The sequence below is a fragment of the Meriones unguiculatus genome, chromosome 3 (assembly GCF_030254825.1).
Source record: "Meriones unguiculatus strain TT.TT164.6M chromosome 3, Bangor_MerUng_6.1, whole genome shotgun sequence".
NCBI classification, from domain to species: domain Eukaryota; kingdom Metazoa; phylum Chordata; class Mammalia; order Rodentia; family Muridae; genus Meriones; species Meriones unguiculatus.
In genome coordinates, this window is record NC_083351.1 from 76,451,208 (window position 1) to 76,475,016 (window position 23,809).

At 45.6% G+C, this 23,809-nt stretch overlaps 1 protein-coding gene across 1 annotated transcript in view; it reads left to right on the forward strand.

The window, feature by feature from the left end:
• The first annotated feature begins 21,459 nt into the window (after positions 1-21,459).
• The window catches only part of Plxna4 (plexin A4), a 455,563-nt gene continuing 453,213 nt past the window's right edge, over positions 21,460-23,809 (forward strand). Inside the window, exon 1 of the mRNA XM_060380221.1 lies at positions 21,460-21,990. The gene's annotated coding sequence lies outside the window, so the exon portion shown is untranslated. The remainder of the gene's footprint in view (positions 21,991-23,809) is intronic.

Genomic DNA, 23,809 nt, shown 5'->3' on the forward strand with positions numbered 1-23,809 from the left:
AAGAATATAAAATGCCCTGTCAAATCATTACCCTGCGCTCCTCAAAGTCAGCATCATGGAAGAAAAAACCTTGGAAGTTATACTGATTCAAACTTTATAGCCAAATGCATGAGCTTTGGTTGAATCTTGGCTTTCCAAAAAAATGAAACATAAAATGGCTGATGTGGTGACTCATACCTATGATCCCTGCACTCAGAAACCATAGGCAGAGGGATTGCTACAAGCTTAAGGCCGGGTTGGTCCACATATTGCATTACACAAGAGCTAGGGCTACATGGTGAGACTGTCTCAAAAAGCAAAATAAAACAAAAACAACCAAGCATAAAACTAGTCTCATACTTAAAAAACATCCACAAGATACATTCCTATAAAATAACAATAAAACACCCTAAGTATGAAACACAACAAAAGTAAGAGTTAGGTAAAACCAAAGGAATTAACACTTTTTATATGCTTGATAATGATACTGCGAGTAAGTGGATAACATTTTGTTCAGAGGTTGCTATTCGGGTCTTCACCCTGTGGCATGTATGGTTTATCCGTCTGTGTCCCAAGTGTAGTGGAGCACACCAGTTCCAGTATCAGGGAACTCCCAGCCTAGCGTGGGAAACAAAATGAGTAATCAGTCCAACAGCCCTCACAGTATCATAGTCCCGCTGAGAGGCTTCTGACCCAAATTTAACTAAGCTCACCATAATGCCTGGTGTCTCCAAGGTGATGAGAAATATGGGCATCATCTATATCTCAGTGTGGTACCTTCTGTTCTGTGATATCACCACTGATGCTCTGGTGCGGGCAGTGGCTATAGGAGGAGGAGGAGTGGTTAAATAATGGAGATCTGAAGCTGCTGGATCTACTGTGGAACTTGACATGATAACTGAGGTCTAAACTTCAGGATCTAAACTCATCAAAGATCTGTGATCTTCCTTTCATCTATTATTTGACTTTCTGCTTGTCCATCCATCCATCCATCTATCCATCCATCCATCCATCCATCCATCCATCCATCCTTCCTTCCAATACCTGTATCTATGGATCTATAGCTTTAGGCCAGGAAACTTGATACTACCCTGCCCCAGAATGGAGAAGTCTCTTTCTCTAAGTCTCTTTGCTGCCTGATAAAGCAAGAGAGGATATATAGGAAAGGGAGGTCTATATGAGATCCATCTAGGGACTATTATATCCACATAGGTAGAAAGGAAAGCAACATCCTTTTTGAGATGTTGAATAGTCTTTTGAAAAGACTGAAAATGGATTCGATATAGATTGAGAACAGAAGGGATGCTGGAATTCACTTGGCCCCATGGTTTACAAAGAGTGCTGGCAGGCTGTTCAAGGACTCAGCTCAAAGTTCAAAGTTAAGTCCAGATTAAAATAGAAAGCCAAACACTGAATCCCACTCACCCCATGACAGACAAGTATATCATTTTCCTCAGACTGCTGTAGCAAGCGTCACATCTGAGTGGCTTAGATATGTATTCCACCATGGAGGGTGGAAGCCTAAGCTCAAAGTGTTGGCAGGGGGAAGCATCTGTTTCAAGTCTTTTCTCTTAGCTTCTGATAGTTCTTGGCTTGTGACAGCGTATCATTCTCTTAGTGGGCATGTCTGCATCTAAATCTCTATCATAAGAATACGAGTCAGTTTGGAATAGGAGCCAACCTACTCTAGTATGACATCATGTTAGCCAAGTATATCGACCATAACCTTTCAAACATTCACACTCTGAAGTACTGAGTGAAAACTTTAAAATATAAATTTGGTGGCAGTAGTGGGGGAAGCAGGATGTGGTTAAACCCATAATATTGAGCATGAAAGCGATGTCCTTTCCTGATAATGATGCTCAAAACCTGAGTCTAGCTTTCCTGAGATCCCATAGGAACCTTTCATATTGTAAGCTGCTTTCCTACCTGACACTCAGAGCAAACACAGAGTTCCCAGGCATACTTTTCTGAGCCTGGGCCTAGTAGTCTTTGGTCAGTTTTGGGTTGTTCTTCATTGAACTTCTTTGTATGAGTATCTGATCTGGTTATGGGTAGTCCTCTGTTGTGTGCCCCTTGTTTGTCTCCCTTAACAACAGAGAGAGCAGATCAACCTCATGTCACCAGTGAGCCAAGAATGAACATATATCTATTACAATCCCTTGGCCCCACCCTCCTGGAATACCCTCCTTGAGTGAACACAGACACTTTGTGCCCCAAGACTTAGCAGCACAGTTAGCAGCCTGGTCTTATAGCCTGGCTTTGCTCAGCTTCTTTCATCCTAGAGGACTTTGAGGCTTCCCACTTTTGAACCACTGACGTTCTTCCAACGGGTTCCATATTTGTCTAAGAGACAGGCAGAATCCATTTCTGTGACTTATAAAAGAAGCTCTGACGGATGCACCCAGGATATCTCGCTGGTTACCTGGGGAGGTGTCACTACATCCATTTTAATCTCAGAATGAGTCAGGATGTATCATAAGATCTAAAAGATGACAAATTACCATGAAGTAGATTTTTTTTTTCCCGTGAGTAAGACCTCAGACCTGTTCTCTGAAGGTGTGACTAACCCAACCAGGTTGGAGCTAGAGTGGGCAGGAAGGAGGTGACAGCAAGCTGCCACACACTAATTTATATTCCACAACGGCCCATGTTGCATGTCAATTGTGTAGGTAAACAGCTTCACTGGAGGCAGATCACAGGGCCTGGAGATTTTTATCTTGTTAAAATGGAGCCTCAACAAAACAGATAAGCTCCATGTCATCTCTGGGAACTAATTCATGTGTGTTTGGTTTATCTGATGTTTGCGATGTTGTCGTTTGTGTCTCCATAAACATAGGCAGGACGAGTAATTCTTACTGATTTAAATTTGCTTTCAGATGGATGTGTGTGGCGACCTCCCCCAAACCAAGGTATTTGAAAAAAATAGCATCAGGACAAGTGAAGAAATATATATGGCAAACTGAAAAAGGTGGACAAAGTAAGAGGGAGGAAAAAAAAGGCATACAGGGGTTTACTTTTGATTAAATGCCGTAGCCTTCCTTTTGTATTTATCTTCCTGTGGCAGCGCCTGATCTAGTCAACAATGTGTAATTCCATTAGCATTATCTCTTAACTCATTCGAGAAGGGCTTCAGGCTGGACAAGCCACATAAAGGACTACAGTGTTCTGGAAGCTTCTTTTTTTTTTGTTATTTCTTCAGCGAGTTTATTCCTTTATCGGCAGCTGGCTTAAAAGGAAGTAAAAAGAAGTCAGTCAAATCGTTAAGTAAGATTTTTAATGTGGATATTTAGAAGCAAAACCAAAGCTTTTGAAGGGGGAGAAGTTTAAATTAAATAAACGAATAATGCCTCCACAGCATCCATAACCAATTGCTAAAGGTACTATGGAGGGTTATTTATTTTTTTAACCTTAGGGCTCTTAATGAGGAAGGTTATTTGGGTTGAATGATTCCTGGGTGTCTTCTAGCTGTGCACCTCGAAGCCTGTGACTCATTTCTCTGCCGGAAACCTGGGCCCATCTTTGACTTTTGCCTACCACAAAGGTGATGCTGGGAGGAAGAAAGGGATGAGCTTCCTCAAGTGCCCGGAGTACCTCCAGGGAATGGAGAGGGCAGGTGGGAGGTAGATCCTGCCAATTCTCATTTGCTCATGCTAATGGGACACAGCGCTCCCAGAGAGAAAGGAATTGCGAGGATAAAGCGGCTCTTGAGTTCGATCCTCTCCTCCCACGGGGCTTTTTACTTCCTGTGCTGGCAGAGTGTGACTAGCTGTGCTTCTCTTCTTTCCTTACCCTTGTGGTCTCTTCCTGGAAATGCCTGCCAATCAGGAAACAAGAAGGACAGACAGCAGTTTGAAGGAGAAGATGTTTGGAGTGTTGTAATCAATGAGGCACTGTAGTGGCTTGTAGACAGCAGCAGGTTTCTGGAGAGGGATTTGGGGTGCTGAAAAAGCACACACTATGCAACTTTTTTGAGAGTAGAGCTGAGAATGACTACAACAGATGCCTGTCCTCACTATTACACATTGTTAGAGCTACACAAGGGAGAACAGAGGCAGCCTTTTTTGAGGGTCCAATATGTGCCCAGTCTTGTGGCAAATGCTTTATATGCACTACATCCTTTAAAAAGTGCTTCTAACTTTCAAAAATTGGGCCTTTATGAGTAATTTTTGAGCACTTTCAACATATGTACATGTATTTATTTATGAGCTATATATATATATGCTATTGTAATGTATTATGTATAATATATGCACAACTGTATACATTTTTAAAGAACAAGGGACATAAATAGGGACAGAAGTTACACTTCTCCCTGCAGCCCCACAGAGCCGTGGGCAGATGCTAGGTGCTCATAGCTCACTCTGGCAGTTTCCGTTCCTCACAGCCTGCCTGCTTCACACATAGGTGTTGTGGCTTCCATTTTGTAGATGAAGAACAGTGGCTGAAATTGTTTCAGGGATCTGCTCAGATCTGAGGCTATAGCTCATATTTCTGATCTGGGCTCTCTCCATCATAGTGTTGCTCTTCTTTCCTTCATACCTACCACAAAGGCCCTAAGTCCAGGCATGAGCCCTTGCAGCCCGCATTTCCTCCACTTTCTACCTATGGCTCCCATGTTGGTCAAATCACCAGGAATAAGTGCATCTTGACTAGTTCACATCAATGTTAAATAACCCCATTCTTTTCCTGCAGACACTCACTTTCCCAGCCTCCCTTACAGCTTAGAGTGACCATATGACCCAGTTCTGGCTAGTCAGATACACAGACAGTTTCTGAGATATTTTCTTTTGCTATTATAATATGGGAGAGATTCTCCAAGGGAGTACCCCAAACACCCCATTTCTTCTCCTTCAGTGTCTTAGGTAAGAATACATATAGGGGTGGCTGGAGCACAGGCTAGCCATCTTCTGACTCTGAGAAAAGTGAGTATAAAAGTAAGCATGTCAGGAATAAGTACTAGAAAGTCAGAAGGAAGCTTCCTCTTGGTAACCTCACAGAGTCTCAGTGTTAGCCTAAGGGACACCCACAACCTTGTTGCTCTGCAAAATGTGAGGACTATCATCAACTGGACAGCTGGGTTAGTATTTTGTTACTTACAAAGAACCTTCCCAAAAGACAAAGCCTGTATTTCTAATCTGCATCCTCCATCTCTAACTTATTTCTTGCATTTCTTTCTGTGTTCTGTCTATCAGTGCCATGGTTGCTCTTGATTGCCGAGCTGAGAGGAAACACAACTCTAGGGTGTGTCTGTGAGGGTGCTGAAAGAGAGTTCTAGCTGACGTAGACCCAGCCCATGAGCTGAGGTTCTCAGTTTGAATATAAAGGAAAAAGACAGCAGAGTGGCATGAGTAGTCATGTCCCTGAATTTGGCTGTGAATGCACTGTGACTGCCCCGTCTTCCCTTCTGTGATAAACTGTACCATCAAAGTATGAGCCAAAATAATGCATCTCTCCTCTTCCTCAAGCTGCTTTTACCAGGTATTTTGTCACAGCTGTGAGAAACACAGTTGATAAAGAAAACAACAACAACAACAACAACAAAAAACAGTACTGAGACGTGGGTTTGTTACTATGACAAACCTAACCATTTGATTTGTAAGCTCTTGGAACTAATTTGTGAGAGGAATGTGGAAAACTTTGGAGCTGTGGGCTAAATAAGCCTTAGAGTACTCAACGCAGAGCTTGGTGAACCATTCTGATTGGAGTAGGGGCCACTAGGAAGCTGAAAGACCACAAACAGAAATTGCTCATGAGATTTCACAGGGAGACAAGAGCAACGTTGGGAAGTGAGCGGGAAGCAGTTCATGTTATATTCTGGCTGTGTTGTCCCATGTCCTGAAAACAAAACTGAGACTGAATTCCAAAGAAATGGACAGAATTAATTGGTAGAGGAAAATTTCAAGACAGCATATTGTTTGATCTACAGCTTGGTTATAGATTGCTACATTTACTGTGCAAAAGAATTGCACAGAGTGAGCTAGAAAGATGAAGAAAATGTGTAGTTTGCTGAGATGTTTCTCCAGACCAAAGAGTACAGAAGCCACTATAGTTGCAGTAGAAGGGACCAGACTGCATCTTGAGATGGCACAGTACTTGGAAACATTGTTCTGAATTTTAGTGCTGGTATTGTAGATATGCAAAATACAAGATTTTTAAATCATGGAGGCTTGCCCCAGGATTCCTGAAAGAACCGTGTCCAGGTAACATGGGTGGGGTTGGATTCCCTACAGTGAAGGACTAAAAAGGTCATTGTGTAAAGATATGAAAGTAACCCCCAAATTGTAATAGAGACCCCCGGATGTTGGAGAGAGATGCCAGGACTATGGAGTACTGAGGAAAGCTGGAGGAGTGGCACTCGCTCAAGTGAGAAGCTGTGTGCTGCAGGTGGCAAAACTGGAGAGGCCGAGCTATCCAAGTCTGTAGAAGCCTAGGTGATGGCACCGCAAGCCCAGAGGCCTTGCATGGAGCTGCTATTGTATATGGGAAGGATGGACATGTAATTAAGCTATTGTAGCTCAGAAGAGACATTGAACTTGGCTCTTAAGACTTTGGGGACTTTTGGAGATGAACCAAAAATTCATTTTTATCATGAAATTAACATGAGCCTTTAGGGACCAGGGGTAGGATGTTACGATTTAAAGTGACATGTTGGGTGTCAAGCTGACAAGGGGTGAACCTGAACTGGTCTTGACATGATTTGGAATCACCTACAAGACACCTCTCAGGGCCTGGCTGTGGGGGTGTTTTCAGGGATATTTAACCAAGACAAGAGGAGCCACTGAGAATATGGGCAGCACCATCTCAAGAACTGGGAGGAGATGGAATAAAAAGAAAATGAGGAGGAGGCCAGCTGGGCACTGGCACTCATCTCTCTCTCTGCTTCTGACAACAGATACAATGTGAGCATCTGCCTCCTGTTCCCATTGTCCTAGCTAGACTCCTCTTGCCTTTCCATTACAATGTACTGTGCCCTCTAACTCAACTCTTACATTTGCTATGTTTTTGTTATAGCAATGAGAAAATTGACTAATAAAATTTTCCTGGTTTTTAGGAAACCAGGATGGGTCCATCTGGCATAAGAATGTTAGAACACAAAGATCTTTTGAGTGATGATTGGTTTCACCTACTCCGCTCTTGTTTTGTAGCTATGGCACTATGTGTGTATTTGTGTGTTTACAATGGCTGGCTTTATCTCCTTTCCTTTCATGGTTGTTCCCATACTGATCCTCTCATGGTTCTCCTAACTTGCTTTCTTTGGAACTGTTATTCCTCCTATACATCTTACCACAGAGCCTTTGTACCAGCTACTTCCTTTGTTTGTTATGATCTTTCTCCGGTTAACTCTGTCTTATCCTTTAAGTAAAAGCTCAGAGGTTATCACATCAGAGATGTTTCTCTAACCAGAGAACCTCTCCCCCTTCTCTATCTACGTCTTGTTTTCATTTTCTTCATAGAATTTACTACAAACAGAACTTGCTCACTCACTGACCTTGTTTATGCTTCCCTCTACCTAGACCGTGTAACACAGGAGGAAGGACCTTGTCTGCTTTGAGTTCCACGTCATCACTGGTGCCTAGATCAGTGCTGACCACATCATAGGTGCTTGGGCATATTTCCACAACAAACAAATAGAAGAAAGGATGAATGGACCTGCTTATGTGAGCTATTCTCCAGTGGAGTGTTTCAGTATTTATGAAACAAGGATAATCAAGTACAGCAATCAGCTTCCTAGGCAAAAGGCTAAAAGTGAGTTACCATAAACTTTCCGCCATTTAAAATCCTAAATTTCAAAAACCACACATTTATGTTATGATTTTTCACGGAGGCAAACCTTATCTTTAAAATACTAGGACAACAGAGACATGATTGATACATTTTAAAAGGAACAATCACAATTTGAATATGATGGTGTAGTCAGAACCAAAGAGTGTTTTGGGAGTGACACCTAGTCCCTTACAATCTCTCACTCACTTGTGAGCACTCACTTGCTTTGTCCCTCCCCCACTCACCTGAAAGCCCTGAGTTTTGTGACTACTGCTGAGACAGCTTTGATCTGCAACACAGCACCATACGGTAGGTATCCCATGAATGTTTGAATAGATTCCAAACATGATATGAGTTATGTGAACTATCCTGTTGCCATATATTCCTCTACAATTACAATGAAATAAAAAAAAAATCTTTAAGTCCCATGAATATCTGTGGTCTTTGGAAGATACTTTTTTTTTTTCAATGCAGTTTATTCAGGAACATTGAACAATCCTCGGACCCCGGGGAAAGCCAGCCCACAGCTTAAATAGCCTCTGGGTAGCCAACCCAGGCGTGCCACGGGGGCAATGCAGATAGGTCCACATACATGGAAGCAAGCCAGATCCTCAGCCTTAGCCAAATGTGGAATTGTTCATGACAGAGAGCACTCACCATCGGGAAGGTGGAAGGTGGAAACCAGCTCCATCTTTAAGGCATAGCATTCTGCAGCTCTCTACAGTTCCCCCTTTTTGTTTTAGACGCATCAGGCAAGAGTAGAGGTCTGATCTCTGATATTAGAAATAAATTGGGACTTTGTACAGATGTTCATTTAGGTGTCATCCACCCATTGCCATCATTTTACCACTTCTTCCTTTTCCTCGCTTTCTTTCCCTCCGTGACAAGACATATTATCTTTCCCTGAAGTTTTAAAACTTGTGTAAGCATAAAGAGTCAGGAGGATGAAGATTGTGGGGCTTGAAAGTAGTTGCTAGTTGCTGGGGAGGAAACAGTAGGGTGCTTTGGTTTTACTCTCAGAGAATGATGATGAGGAGGAGGAACTCATAGTGCTCATGGTAACAGAGGAAACACAGTCAGGAACAGCAAAAGGACATTTGGACTGGCAGTTTGGAACTCCTGTGGAAGAAACAACTGCAGATTCTTTCATAGAGAGGTTTACTTGATGATGAAGCAATTTTCCCTGGAGGGTGAGGGGGGCACTCAAGAATGTGATTGTTTAGGTGCTGAAGGACAAGCTAGGAAAGCTGGTACTTATAGTTATCACCATGTGGTCAGGTGTAGAACAACACCCACTCATCTCCCAACTTACAGTTCCTGAAGGAAATTGGTGTAAAATTACCATGTTTCCATCACTGGAGGTTTCTCTGAGATGCTAAGGTCCTCAGCTTGGTTCTCCTGCCCTTGTTGGCTATAGAAAGCTCTTAAGGCTAAAAGGTATATGGATGGAGGGATGGAAAGGGTACTCCAGGGGAAAGGAGGGGATGCCAAGTAAAAAGGAAGACAACTACATTTGGGTCCACACAGAAGAGAGACTGGACCCTGAGCTACATGGAATGAAAAGTAGGTTTAGAATTGTCTTCGCTTAGTTTCCTGTTCCTGTGATAAAATATCCCAACAAAAGCACTTGAGGGAGGAAGGCTTTATTTGACTCAAAGTTCCACGCTATAATTCATGATTTTAGGTAAGTCAAGGTTACATGAACCTGAAGAAGCTAACCATTTAGTATGGTTATATTAAATCCATAGTCAAAAGCAGAGTGCAACAGATTAATGCATGCATGCTAGTGCTCAGTTCACTTTTTTCACTTTTATATAGTTCAGGGTTCTAAACCCAGAGAGTGATGCTGCCAATGGTGGGCAGGTCTTCCCTCATCAACTAATGTAATTAAGGTACTATCTCATAGATGTCCTTACAAGTCAATCTAATCTATACGTCTCTCTTTGAGGTGATTCTAGGTTGTGTTAGGTTGATGGTTAAAACTAGCTGTCATAGAAACTATTGAGAAAAACTGAGAATTTAGAACTCTGGATTATGTAAGTATGTAGGGAGAAGTGATAGAGAAGTGGCTTCATGCTGACCAGCACTGACTGAGCAGAGGTGGCATTTCTAAGGAAGCAGTAGGATAGTCCAGATGGGGAAGAGACAGGTTTACCTGAGGTGGATCTTCTCCCTCCCTTTCTCCTTCCCTTCCTCCCTCCCTCCCTCACTGAAGCTGTTCTTCTGATCCCATCCCTGAGTTCCATCCTTAGTGGTGATCTTGGGTGGGGTAATGGTTATCTTCCTTAGATGTGACCTCATGCACATTGTAGTTCAAGTCAATAAACATCAACTGAGTCAACGCCAAGCCTGCAGCACTGTGGCAGATACAACAGTGGACACAAAACAATAAAAATGTCTGAGCACTAGAGATGTCATTTAGTCCAAATTCTAATTCCTACTTTATTACCTGCTTCCTTCCCAAATGTGTCAAATGATGGAGAGCTCAGAGCCACTCCAGGAAATCTATTCCTGCAGAGGGCTCTGACTCTTAGAAAGCCATTCCGCATATGTAACCCTAAGTGGCTCTACATAAACAAATTACACACATTGATCCTGCTTGCTTAGCTTATATATGGAACTGATACTGCAACTACCCCTTGGCAGCTTTTGAATATCTGAAACATCATGCTCCCTTGACTCTTACTTTCTTGAAGTTGAACAGTACTGGTTCCTTTTGTTGTTTTAAATATATTGAGATTTTAAATTTCCTTTTGAGTTGGGCAACTCTTCCCTCAATGTACCTAATTTATCATAAAGTAGAGGCCTTGGGCAGCTTGCATTAATCCATGTATGAGCCATCTTAAAGTGGAGCAGTGGTTATCACTCCCTTTGGGACCCTACTCTCCGTTAATGTACCTTACATTCGATTGACCTTGGCAGCCTCCTGTGGTGACTCATATTGAGAGTATCGTAAGTCTTAGATTGCCATTACATCTTCTTGGTACTTTATTTGTAAAGTTATCTCTATACCTATGTACCTATACCTTGGATGTATGCATAAGGCCTTGGGGGTGATATACCTTGGGCATATCAAAGACCATGCTGTCTTTGTTGCATCTGTGAACATCTTTGAGATTTATCCATTGAGTCCATTCATCTCCCAGCCCACATTACCCCATGTTTTTCCAGACTGTTATTCATCAAATGTCTTGATATAATTCAGAGATCCCCTCTCGTATATCTTTAAAATTTGTTTTTTAGGATTTCATACATTATAGTTTGACAATATTCTTTCGTACACCTCCTCTCAGATACACAACCCCAACTTCACGTTTGAACTCTTAATTTTTTTATTTCATGTATATGGGTGTTTTGCCTGCATGTCTGCACATACCATACATGTGTCTGATGTCTGTGGTACCCAGAAGAGGGGGTATATACATACCAGGTGGTCATTTCTTAAAAGCTTCCCCAATAACTTCAATGCAGAGTGTAGTCTTCATTGCTAAGCTTTGATACACTTGCAGGGTAAAGATAAGGAGACTTCTTGCTGTAACTTGGCAATGCATCCAAAAGAAAGCATGATCACCCCCTCAAAGAAGTAAAAATTAGAGTTCTTTACTGATGGCCTCTCTGAGAGGCACAAAATGAGGATGCCCACTCCATCATCACTCACTGTGAAGGACTTTCTAGAAATCTGGTGACAGCTACTGATGTCTCTCTGCCATCAAGGCCCCTTTCCTGCCTAGAAGGCCCCACCCTCCCCTAAGCTTCCCTTCCTGCCTGCCACTCCAAACTTTTTCCCATTATCAAATCCCATCTTCCGAGCACTCTGTGTTTTCAAATGCAGATGTGTTCAGCTCCTCTTAGTCTTCCATTTCTCAGCATGATGCTCCACATCAATGCCTAACTGCCCAGTGAACCCTGGACAGGCCCCAGAACCAAGTTTCTTTTTCTCTAAAGGAAACAAAAGGATTACATTAGGTGTGCTCAATATTTTTAGTGTAGTCTAGACAAGTTTGATAGCCATGTCTCCTTTGTCTTCATTGAGGTCACTAGTCATTGTGTTAAATAGGATCAGTTCAAGAATATAGATCCCAAGGAAACTTTTCTTCATGCTGTCGTTGATGCTTCTGTAAACATCTTTGAGATTAATCCATTGAGTCCATTCATCTCCCAGCCCACATTACCCCCACGTTCTTCCAGATTTTTGCTCATCAAATGTCTTGATGCAATTCAGATATCCCCCTCTTATAATTTCTTTTTTAAAATGTTATTTATTTTTAAAGATTCCATTCGTTATAGTTTGACAATATTCTTTCCCGCTCTCAGATACATACCCCAACTCTTCTTTTCTTTTTTTTCTTTGTGTATAAATGTTTTGCCTGCATGTCTACATGTACCACACATATGTCTGACATCTGTTGATACCCAGAAGAGAGTATCAGATCCCCTGTGACTGGGGTTATGATGGTAGTTAGTCAACATATGGCTTCTGGGAATCAAACCTGGCTCCTCTGAAAGAACAGCCAGTGCTCTTAAACTCTGAGCCATCTCTCCAAAACCTCTCATATTTTCTTTACCTTCAGGTGTTGTAGCCTTGTTGACTCATGACATGAGAATAATCTAACAGAGTTTGTTTTTTAACTGCTGCAAAGCAGATGTTAGTGATGCTCCTAAGTTCGTGTATCGCAGCCTGAAGCCCTGGACCCTGATGGTGCTTGGAGATGGAGCTTTGTAGGTGATAGGGTTTGGAATAAGATCTGTGGAGTTTAAGAAACAAACAAGTAAACAACCCACTTATGGCGGGATTAGTGTTCTTGTTAAAAAAAAAATGAAGGGACACTTAAGATCTTTGTCTCCTTTTCCTCTCTTGCTCCCCCAACCTTCTCCCCTCTCTATGAACCAAAGAAGAGCCATATGAGGACATATTCAGGAATACTGTCCTCCCCAAGTATTGACTCATGGTGGTACCCAGATCTCAGATTTCCAGGCTGAGAATATTAGGAAATAAACATATGTTTTTAATGCTCCCCCCTGCAGGATGTGCTTTGTCATTGTAGTAGCAATGAAAAAGACAGCAACTCTAGGCTTATCCCTTGCGATGGGGCCAAGACCTGTCCTGAACTACCAAATCCCAACCTTTGACTGGGGAAATGGTCAATTTCTAGTTTATGTTTCGGTTTGTAGCTTTTTCAGAATTTACATTATTTTTCCTTTTGCAGTAATAGAGTAATGTTTAAATGGTTTTGGTTTTCCTTTGCCTCTCCCATTTGAAAGAATGCAAAACTTTCTTCCATTGTTGCTTTTTTTTCCCTTCATTTCATCATATTTTATACCCACACAGTTTGTGGGTGTTACTTGCTTTGAGTTTACCAACCCTGGTATAGAGGAATGTTTGCTCTCCCCTGACCTAAGATGACTTGTTCTAGTGTGGAAAAATGTCATTCTGAAGTATCTGTGTAGTTCCCTCTAACCCATCTATTATCAAGAATAAATCTTCAGGCCAAGTTGACTTTAAATGACAAGATGAGGACTTCTTCTGGGGTGACAGCCTGCTGAGTGACCTCCACTAAAGAGGAGCGGCGTGGAGCAGAGAGCAGGAAAGTAGAACAAAGGCATGCCTGCACAGGATACAGATGGGGTGGAGGAGGGATTGGCTGGGCTAGAGAAGTGAGAGAGCAGAGGGCTGGCAGTGTGATAAAGATGTTTTTAGCAGCAGTAATTTTTTGTTCATTTTTAAATGAGCTATTTAAAAAAATGGAGAATGCAGTTCTTGCACATGGTAAAATGGCATAAAAAACAAAGGCTATGCAATAAAACAATGAAGTACGTATCTTCATCTCCCTGTTTGCTGTTAAACCTTTTGGTGCATTATTTCAGAATGTTTTATGTACATGCAGACCTATATAGATAGGAACACTGTCTTCTGTATACTTGAAAATATGTAAATATATATACAGAGCCATTTTTTCCTCTATGGAACAGAAACACATGTGTTTACTTCAACACTTCGACGTATTCAATATCTGCACAGTATTCTATATCATAGACCACCATAATTTTAATAGTAAAACTTACAGGGAAGAACAGAACTGATATTAACCCTAGGTTTGAGTGGGGCAGTAAATGAGAGGCGCCTGTGGTAGTTTGGAGGAGACTATCCTCCTTAGGCTCAGATGTTTGAGTAATTGGTTGTCCTTTGATGGTGATGTGTGGATAGGTTTAGAGGACGTGGTCTTGCTGGAAGATATATGACACTGGGGGTTGGTTTTAAGGTTTCAAATCCACATTCAAAACCATTCAAAGTTTGTTCTGTTTCCTGCTTGTGGATTAAGATGTGAGCATTCAGATTGCTGCTTCATGTTTGCCTGCTGCTTGGTGTCCCAACATAATGGTGATGGACTCTTGTCCCTCTGGAACCATAAGCCCCAAAAAATCCTCCCTTCTATAAGTTGACTTGGTTATGGTGTTTTGTCATATCAATAGAAAAGTAACCAATACAGCATCCATGAACAGATTTACAGTTGATCTTCCTGAGTAACTGAGCCAGCTAAAGTTAATAATATCCTTTGCTTTGCTGACTGGAGAAAATAAATCACAACCACTTGATAAAGCAAGAATACCTTCCCTTAAGTACAAAACTTGGCAAAATAGCTATTAGAAAGAATATATGTTAATATTTTCTTTAAATGTGACATGCAGGCAGAATAGAAGCCTTACTGTGGTTACCAAGACACTGAGTTGGGCTGGTGCTATTGTTGCCTCTGATGTTGTTATGGTTGGATTTAGTTTGAGTGGGTGTTGGAGACTGGGTCCCCAGTGGGCCAGTACTGTGGCAGCAGACTGCTAAGTAGTGAAGCCTTTGGGGAGTTGTTAGTTCACTAAAGCCTTTGCCCTTAGGAAGCATTGTGGATGTTCTCTGGAGACACCTGAATTTGTTCTTGCAAAGACACTGCTAAACAGGAGCAATCATGGCTATTCCCCAGTCCCTTTGGCTTTCCACTGGTGATGTGACCTCTTCCTCTTTCATGTGCAGTCTCTGTTTGTAATATGTGCTGATTGTCATGCTGTAAATATTTCCACAATTTATCGTTTCCAGCATGGCATCACTGGGCACAGGGACAGGAGAGATAGGCATGATTGGCTTTCTTCATTCTTATATGTTACCACACACCTTTGTGGCCTTAGACACTTCTCCCTCTGAATTCCGGGGTTGTATGACACTTGCGAGCCTGTCAGCAGGAGAGCTTTAGAAGGGACTCCTCCAAAGACAAGGAAAGAAAATTGGGCCTGGTCATGAGAATAGAGGCAGAAGAATGGGCCCTTTGAAGAATCCTGGAGGGAGATATTGAAGGGGAAATGGTTACCATGGGTCTCAGAATTGACCCAGGACTCTTCTGAAGCAATTGTCAGGGGCTTTCCTCTCTAACCAGAACAGGCACTTTACCCCTTTTCTCCTCCCTCTTTGCTTCTTTTTTCCTTTTTCCTCTCTCTCCAACCTTTGGTTTTTGGTATGTGTTGGGAGTAAGGGTTTGAGGAAGGGTCTTGCTATGTGGTCTTAGCTCACACAGAACTGGCTCTGTTGTACAGAATGAGCTTGAACTCACCATCCTCATGCCCCAGCCTCCCAGTACAGCAATTGTAGATGTGTGCCACCATGCCTAGCTCCTCTCCCACCCTAGTACATGCCTCAGCCTTGCTGATGGCCCTTGCACCCTCCTGAGGTCTCTACAAGCTTTCTAGGACTGAGCAGTGAAGGTACAGATACATCCTTTTGGGAAATTGTGGGAAGGACAATTAAACCACTGGCTGTTCATCTTGCTTTTTCTCTGTCTTTACTGTGCCTTTTAGCCACAAAAAAAAAAAAAAAAAAAAAAAAAAAAAAAAAAGGCTGTTGATTATCCCTTTCCCTTGCGGTGTGGTGAGGATCAAGATCGTCTGCAGGCAAAGCTTTGAGGGAGGGGCCTCAACGGGAGTGGTTTTCTTCAGATGCAAGGTCTCTCACTAGTGTCCCACTTGGGCTGGTTTTTAGGAGGCTCTCGGTCAGGGGCTGGAGCCAGACAGCTCATTAAAATGAATAGGATCTAGCAGGCCTCCTACATCACTCCTGGACGTCTCTGATTGCTGACAGTCTGGAACTGATGACAGCCCACTTCAAGTGAACACTGAACTTGAATGTTCTCTGTGCTTCCCAGACCCTTGGTCCAGTTTTGTCATTTTCATTTAACACAGTGAGATGTGCTGAGAAGTTTAACCCAGATTCCTGCAAGGGAGATCCTGGCAGGATGCGTATAGAGGCTCAGTCCTGCCCCAAGCCAGGATATCATGCATGAAACATGCTCCCCTTTTCTTTCTTAGGCTAAAGCCAAATGGTTTAAATAATGGGAGTAAAAGGCTAAAGAGGCCAGAAGAATGAGTTGTTCTCCATCACCTCATTGTATTGGCCACATATCACTGCATAACAAATCACTTCCAAGTTGCTTCCACAAAGTACCATCTTATCCCTGCTCCAGAATGTCTTGTACCTCACTGAAGATTCCTAAGGCTGGAATCAAGTGTTTATATGTTTTTTTGAAAGACATGATGCTTGCCAGATCTGAATGCTGCTGTTTCTGGCCAATAGATTTAGGCCATTCTCATCCTTCTCCCACATCTTCTCACATCACCACATCCTCTAACTTTTCACTTTTACTATTGGAATGATATGCCTGCCAGTTGGTTGAAAAGAAAGAATTCTGCAGAGCAGAGAGAGGATAAAGGAGGCTATGGAGGAACACTTGAATTATGTTTGGAGGACAGGGCAGCTGCTTTTAGGCCTAGAAGACCAAGCTCCTGTATCTGTGCATGTGTGTGGTCAGATGAGGGCCTCCTTCCTACGTCTGTACACGCCCTGTGTGAGCTGCCTCACAGGCGGCGGGCAGCACTGTAGCCAGGCAGAGGTTGCTTAGGAGGCCCACATGGCTGCTAACGCCAAGATGTTTATCCAGAAAATGACGGTGGACAGCACCTGCAATGAGAAGACCTGTGGAAAACAACATCATCAGCTCCTAAGTACAGTCACCACAGGTCAGGGGGTGGTGTCTCTGACAGCATGGGGGAGACCCAGAGGAACTCGACAGTGATGGACAAAGCCTCAGATGAGTAGAGGGGAGTGAGGTTCACATGTTAATATCTACAGTCATTTTCACCATGGTCTAGTAAAGAAGGGACAGTTTGAATCCTAAGACTATCACAGCTACAGTGAGAGGAATGCTCCTTCCTCACCCTTCGTAAAGGAGAACATTTCTCTATCCTATGGCTTAGTACCTGGAAGACAGATGCATGTGTTCAATGTTGGAGTGATGTTTTTGTGTGCTGTGTATTCTAAGGCTGATTTCTGTATCCAGAGAGATGAGTACAGGGTGGACGTTGACTTTGGCATTGTCATTTTAATGAAGCATCTCCTGTCTCAATGTTGTGTAAACACTGTTCTTCATAATCTTCTGTTTGGTTTTAATAAAACCTGGATGGCCAATAAGCTGAGGAGGCAGGGCTTCAGGGACAAGGAGGGGGGGGCAGGTCACCAAAACACAAAAAGAGAAAGAGCAGCCAGAGTGAGACTATGATGCAGGTAACAGGCCACAGGCCTGGAAGTAGACTCATATCACGATTCGTGAGAATTTGCCCAGCTATAGTGACTGAAGCTTTTAACAAATATAGAAGTCCTTGTGTCATTATTCAGGGTTAGGCTAGGCATAGAAAGACTTTACTTTTACAGTTCTAGGCTTACTTAACCTCTCAGTAACATGAGGAAAATAAGCTGCTGTTGATCTTTGAAAAGTAGTTTCCAAGGAATGCCCACATTGAAGACCTATAGAGTATATGGAGGCCATTTATTGTTGACACATTATGATGGCCGGAGGTCCCTTTTTTCTGCCTGAAACCCTGTCCTGGCCAGGGTAGTTTGGGGAAGCCAGGACTTCTGTTCTCAGCTGAGATTTGGGATAAAGTCGATAATTATACTCTCCTGCAGGTGGCGCCACAATGTAGGTTTTCAAGCAGCCTTAGCCCAGAGGTTTTTATCGCCAGCACAGAGCAGGACCCAGCTATGGGGCTGCTCTTGTGGGAAAGATGTCTCTGCAGCAGCACCAGACCCCTTGCAATTTGTTTAATAAATAAACCTGGTTTGCATCACTGTTCCTAAGTTAATGAAATGATGGTAGCCAAGCGAAGGGGAAGTAGGAGTCTTCTCTCTCTCCTTAAACCTGGCCCTTTTATTCAGCCATGAGAAATGAACCAGTATGTTTCTCCCCAGATCTGGCAAAGAAGCACAGCCAGAATCTCACAGAAATGGCTTCTTTAGAAAATAGGGCTCTATGAAACAATATGCCATTTAACTTCTCCCTCTTGTGGCCATGGGACCAGATGCTGACCTACCCACCTCTACCACCAGGCTGGGGATACAGTTGGTGACTCACAGACCCATTGTCAGCAGAGAACAGCTAGCGTGTCCTGTCCAGTGTGTGTCTCTTTTTACCCCTCATCAGCTGGCGGGGGTGGTGGAGGTTGAGAGCTAGAGGGCTTGTGGAAAGTGCAGAAGAATGATCTGGACCACTGCCTTTTCCAGGTTAGTGATTCATGAGGAAGAGTCAGGAAAGCAAAAGGCCTGCTCCCTGAGTTGTACCACTGGAGAAAAAGATACTTACCCATGACAGGGAGTACAGATTCTTTTCACGTGCATTGCGTTAGAGTTTCAAATCATGCTCACATCAGGGGTTGTATTTCTTTTGAATGCCATTGCAACCAGAAGGCATAAATGGCAGGAGAGAGGGGGAATGACACAGAGAGCACATGACCCGTGCAGAGTGACATGATGGTCAATAGTAGAGTCAAGGATAAGACAGTCTTCCTTACCCACCCCCACCCCATCCTAGATTTGAAGGAGCTTTCAATAGGCCATCAGGTCTCTTGCTGTGGCTAGTTTGACCCTTTCTGCTGTTCTTACAATGGTATGAATTGGTAACTGTTTCCAGCCTGCCTTCCTCCTGTGGTATTCAATAGAAGTCAGAAAAGGGAAAGTCAGTGCGAGGGAAGGTCCTTTTAAGGACAGGAGGACTGGCAGGGGCTGCACCTGCTCTTTGTTGGTCCCGCTTTCTGCACATTCTTTCCCTGTCATTGGGCTCTGTCAGTACTCTTCAGGCACACACATGTTCATTCCTCTGAATGGAAACAAATGACACCACACAGGAGGCAGGAGATAAAGAACAATAAATACAAGTTGTTTGCTACCTCTAAAAAAATTGTTGACTTCCTGTGCAGCCATCAGTTCTCTCTCTCTCTCTCTCTCTCTCTCTCTCTCTCTCACTACAAGGGGTAGAAAAGACAAGCAGGTGGCATTGAAAACACTTGCTGGGCCGATTGGCCGAGAACGCGCAGAGTTCATCCTCACTTCCTCTCCCTTTCAGCATTTTTACCAAAGTCCCCTATAGCCAAGTGACAACCGGCTTTGAAAAGCTCCTGTATACCTTTAGTGAAGCCCGGTATTAAGTAGCCTGTTAAGGTCTTCTGTAGGACTTTCCTGGCTTCTAGGGTGAAACCGTTCTGATGTGCCATGTGTCAATTTCTGAGGAGACCCTTGCAAGTGGGTCTACACCCAGGTGAGGCAAGCCTCAAGCAGACATGCAAGGACAGCTTTCTTTGATTTTTGCATGTCTGGTGTCTCTGAGGCCTCATGTTAGACAGACGCTTCGCCCCGGGGCTTCCTCTGGTCTGGAAGGATGTCAAAGAGGCAGCAACATGGAATTATTGTTATGTGTTTCTCTGGGCTTCTGAAACTAACTTGATATTGTGTGCTTTATCTCGAGTCTGGGATCCAGAGTTTGAGAGAAGAGAGGAGCCAGATCAATGTATTAGTGAGAGCTAATAAGATAACCCTTGCTGTTTTCTGGGCCATGCAATGCTCGGCGGACAACCTGAGCTTAACAGGGCTCCATGCTGTCTCCTGGAACACTCTTTCACTGGCTCACGCTTGAGTCATCGCCTCCTTCTCGTGAGAAGAGTTTCAATAAGGTGCTGTGTGGGTAAGCCCAGCCCGGCCCACATGTGCTACCTGCCTGGGGGCCTGTATAACTTGTCATCTCACAACTCATTTCAAAGTCTCCCCAGTTTATAACTTTGATTTCTGTGAAAATATAACCCTTATAGGAAGGTGTAGGAGTTTATACTGCTGTCAATCATTTCCTAATAAGCAGGTTCTGAGTGGTTTGGATGGGAGGGACAGTTATGTGCAGGAAGTTACTGAGGGTGAGGAAAGTTAAGTTGAAGAAATGGAATCAGCGAGTGGATTGGGAGCCCCAAACCGTAGTCTTCTTGAGAGGGCTTTCTCTGATGAGTGGCTAGTCTTACTGAACATGGCTGACAATGCCATTTTCTTGAAACTATGGTAGAAGGGAGCATACAGCGTTGGGTGGATAAATAAATGGGTTCCCTTTATCATTTTATTTTATATTTGATGGTTGGGCTCATTGATGGGGGGTGGTCTTTGCAGAGATAACCTGCCTACTTCCTGTCCTTACGATTTCCTGTCTGCCAGATGCTGTTTCAACTTAAGCAACCTCAGGATTTCTTCCTTCCGGCTTCCGAAATTTCTCTAATGTTGGCAACGTCTAGGTTATGTTTGGGATATGATCCAGGACCTAGGGCTTCAGACACAGAGAAGCAGCAAGGTCAGCCTTTGGAAGTATCAGATTACCCAGCAATCTCTGGGGCATTGGCCTTCTAGGACTAGAAGCCTTGGGCTTGGGTATCTCTAGTGCACCGTGTAGGTTACCTTGGTTGGTAGAGGACGGGGCTGGTCGGGGAGTCTAGGTTGGGAATGGGTGTACGTTTGCCTGGTGTCTGTTATGAACACCCAGAAGTGCCTCTGACTGCTGTGCCCACATGCCTGCTTGGTAGTATGCCCCAATCCAAGTGCACTTGGTGCCACCGTAGATGCATCACTCTGCCCTGTGTCGCCACCGCCAGGCTGGCTCGAGGAGGCCGCGAAGACCCCCTGGGGGGGGGCGGGGGTTGTCTGCAAATGTCCACTTTGGAGTGAGCGGGCAAGCCAGCAGCGGCAGCGTGCTGGGAAGCGCCCCCTGCCCCCTCTGCCGGCCGCTCTCCCTCGGTCTAGATGTCAGCCTGGAGCGCGGAGCTAGCGAGAGAGCCAGAGAGGGAGCGGCGGCGGCGGCGGCGGCGGTGGCGGCGGCCGGCCGCGGGCGGCGGGGAGGGGAGGAGAGGAGAGGAGAGGGAGGGAGGAAGGGAAGAAGGGAGGGCGGGAGGGAGGAGAGGAGGACCCAGAGAGCGCCAGGCAGCTGGAGTTTTTGCAGCGCTTGGCCGGGCTTCAATGCACAGCAGCAGCGAGCCGCGGCGGCAGCAGGCAGCCCGGGAGCTCCGGCGGCGGCAGAGCCAGCGGCGGCTCCGCTCCCTGCCCCCTGCAAACTTTGCTAGCAGCCCGCCCGGGGGGCCGGGGCGCACCCAGGAGGCTCGGCTCGGACCCGGGCTGCGTTCTTGGCCGCTGCAGCGCCAGCCGCCGCCGTCGCTGCTGCCACCGCAGCTCCGCGCCTCCCCGGGGAGCAGGCGGCAGCTCCCGCGGCCCCCTAGCCCCGGCCCCTGGGCACTGCCCGGCTAGTCCCTGGGCAAGGGTAGAGGCGACAGCGGCGCAGGCAGCCCGGGGCTGCCAGAGGGTGGCCGTCACTGCCCACGGAGGCGCGCAGAGACTCGGAGAGCGCTCCCCGGCGGGTCCCCAACGCACTCGCCGCGCCCGGGCAGCGGCCCGACCCGGCTAGCATGGGCGGCGCGGAGTGACGCCGCCGTGCCCGCTTGGCATCAAGGACATTCAGCCCGCGGGGGTGGGGACGAAGGGGGGCAACCCCGCGTCGCCGCCGCAGCCCCCGAGAGCCACCACTATCGCTGCTCGGGCTTCGGGGCTGGGTGGAGGAAAGGGGTGCTTGGAATCCATCTACGTTTTCTGACCTTTTTGTTGGACATTACGCCCACCTTGGACGCTGCAAGAGGAGCTGTCAAGCCCCGCGGGCTCTGGTTTGGCCCCCTCCGTTTTCCTCAGCTGCTCGTGGCTTCCCCGTGCCTCGGTGGAGTATTTGCGTTCGGGGCTGGGGCTGGAGGAGGCAGCCACACGCGCGCACACGCACACGCTCAGAGGAGGGCGAGAGGCAGCGGTACAGGCACCATCTGCAGTGTCAATGCGGCGCTGGGGCTGAAGGAGGGACACCGCGCTTCCAGGTAAGGAGCCGCCGGCTGCGCGCAGGGCCGGAGGGGCAGAGCGGGCGGCGGTGCCCAGTCCGGTCCGGAGTCCTCGCCTGCTCCGAGCCAGCCACCACACACACACACACACACACACACACGTACACACACACGAACACACACGCACACACACGCGTGCGCGCACACACACACAGACACGCACACAGACACTCACACACATGCACACACGCACACACCGCGCTCACGCACCTGCCTACGTCCCGCCTGGACACCGTGTAGGTGCATCGCAGCCGGAACAGGGATTTCCCGTGTTCTTCTCTTCTCCGGACCTAGACTTCTCTTTCCCAGGACTTTCAGGGTGGGATTCTGTAAATGATTGGCTCTCCTATCCATCCTGGTAGGGTGAGGGGGCGATTTTGCTGTTTCTAGCTCCTTTCATTTCCTAACCGGTTTTTACAAAACAGGAGAAGTCATGGGGGGTCTTAGGAGACCCGCCCAGTGCAATTGGCCCCTTGGACACTCAGAGGATTTTTTTGAAACAGGAGAAAGACAGACAGACATTTAAAGGGCAGAGATCTGGAGATCGTGGTAACGGGGCGCCTGGGAGGAGGCCACATAGGCAACCGGGGCCGCAGTTCTGTAGGGCGGCGCATGTGGAACAGACTCTGCGTTTCCTCAGGAAAGGCAGCACACACGCCTTTGAACCGCGGCACTGCTTCCCCGGAATGCGCCGGGATCTCAGGCAGGGAGGAGCTTTAACATCAAAGCCAGAAGAGTGTTCCTTGTGTAGGGAGGGTGCTGCAGTCCTTTAAGGAGGATCAAACCTTATTCGCTTCGTCAGTCTCTGAGAGACAGCAAGCAGACAGGGCTTGAGGGACACATGTTTGCGGCCAGCCCCTCACTTCCTCGTCCTTCTCTGTGCATGGGAAGCCCCCTGTGGCTTTAGCTAACACCTGTCACATGTCTTCTGAGGTGTGTGAGAACAGGAACTAGGAGGGAGAGCAGAGATAGATGGAGACTTGCAGGGAGAAAGGACTGTGAACACGGTGGCACACTCACCCTATATGGTACTGAGTCTACTAGTGTACCCCGGAGACTAGCTCTTCTGAGTGCAGACTTGCTCCTCAGAAACCAATGGTTCAAGTTGTACACCCCTGCCCCCACAGCCCCAGGTTTGGAAGCTGCTCATATTGAAACTTTTCCTAGAATGGATGGGGAGGGGGTGGAGTTTCAAAGGGCTTTTTTATGGCTCCCCTATTAGAGTCTAAGAGAGACTTCTTTCAGGGATCAGTTATTGCAGAGAAGAATAGAAGATTCAAATAAATCATTATTTCAGGCTTGAATATATATATAACGAGTTTCTATGTTTCTATTGCTGTCCCTTTGTGGTGTATTGGGGGGGGCATCCTGGCAAATATGGGCCATTGCTTCTGCCCTCCTTAAAAGAGGATAGAACATCCCGCCCCCCAAGGTGTCTGGGTGGGCTTGGGTGGAAGGGCAGATGCTCTAAGAGGGAAACTATTCCTGCTGTGTGGTGGAAGCTGCCCTTTGATTGATTGAAGAAGGTGTAAGGAAGAAAGGAAAGCTTCTCACAATAGGGAGAGGCTAGACCAGGAAGAAGCACTATTTTCTCTTTAGGAATGGTGGGTGTGTACGTATCCAGCTGTACATATGCTTTAGAGCCTTGCCCAGCGCAGCAAGCTTATCTAAGCACGGGTGACGGGGTGTCCGCTTCTGACTTATGGGCTGTGACAAACATTGGCACATTTTGGCATGCACACGCTTGGAGTGCATGGACAGGGCGATCCCTATATGTAGGCACATGGCTTGGTACATG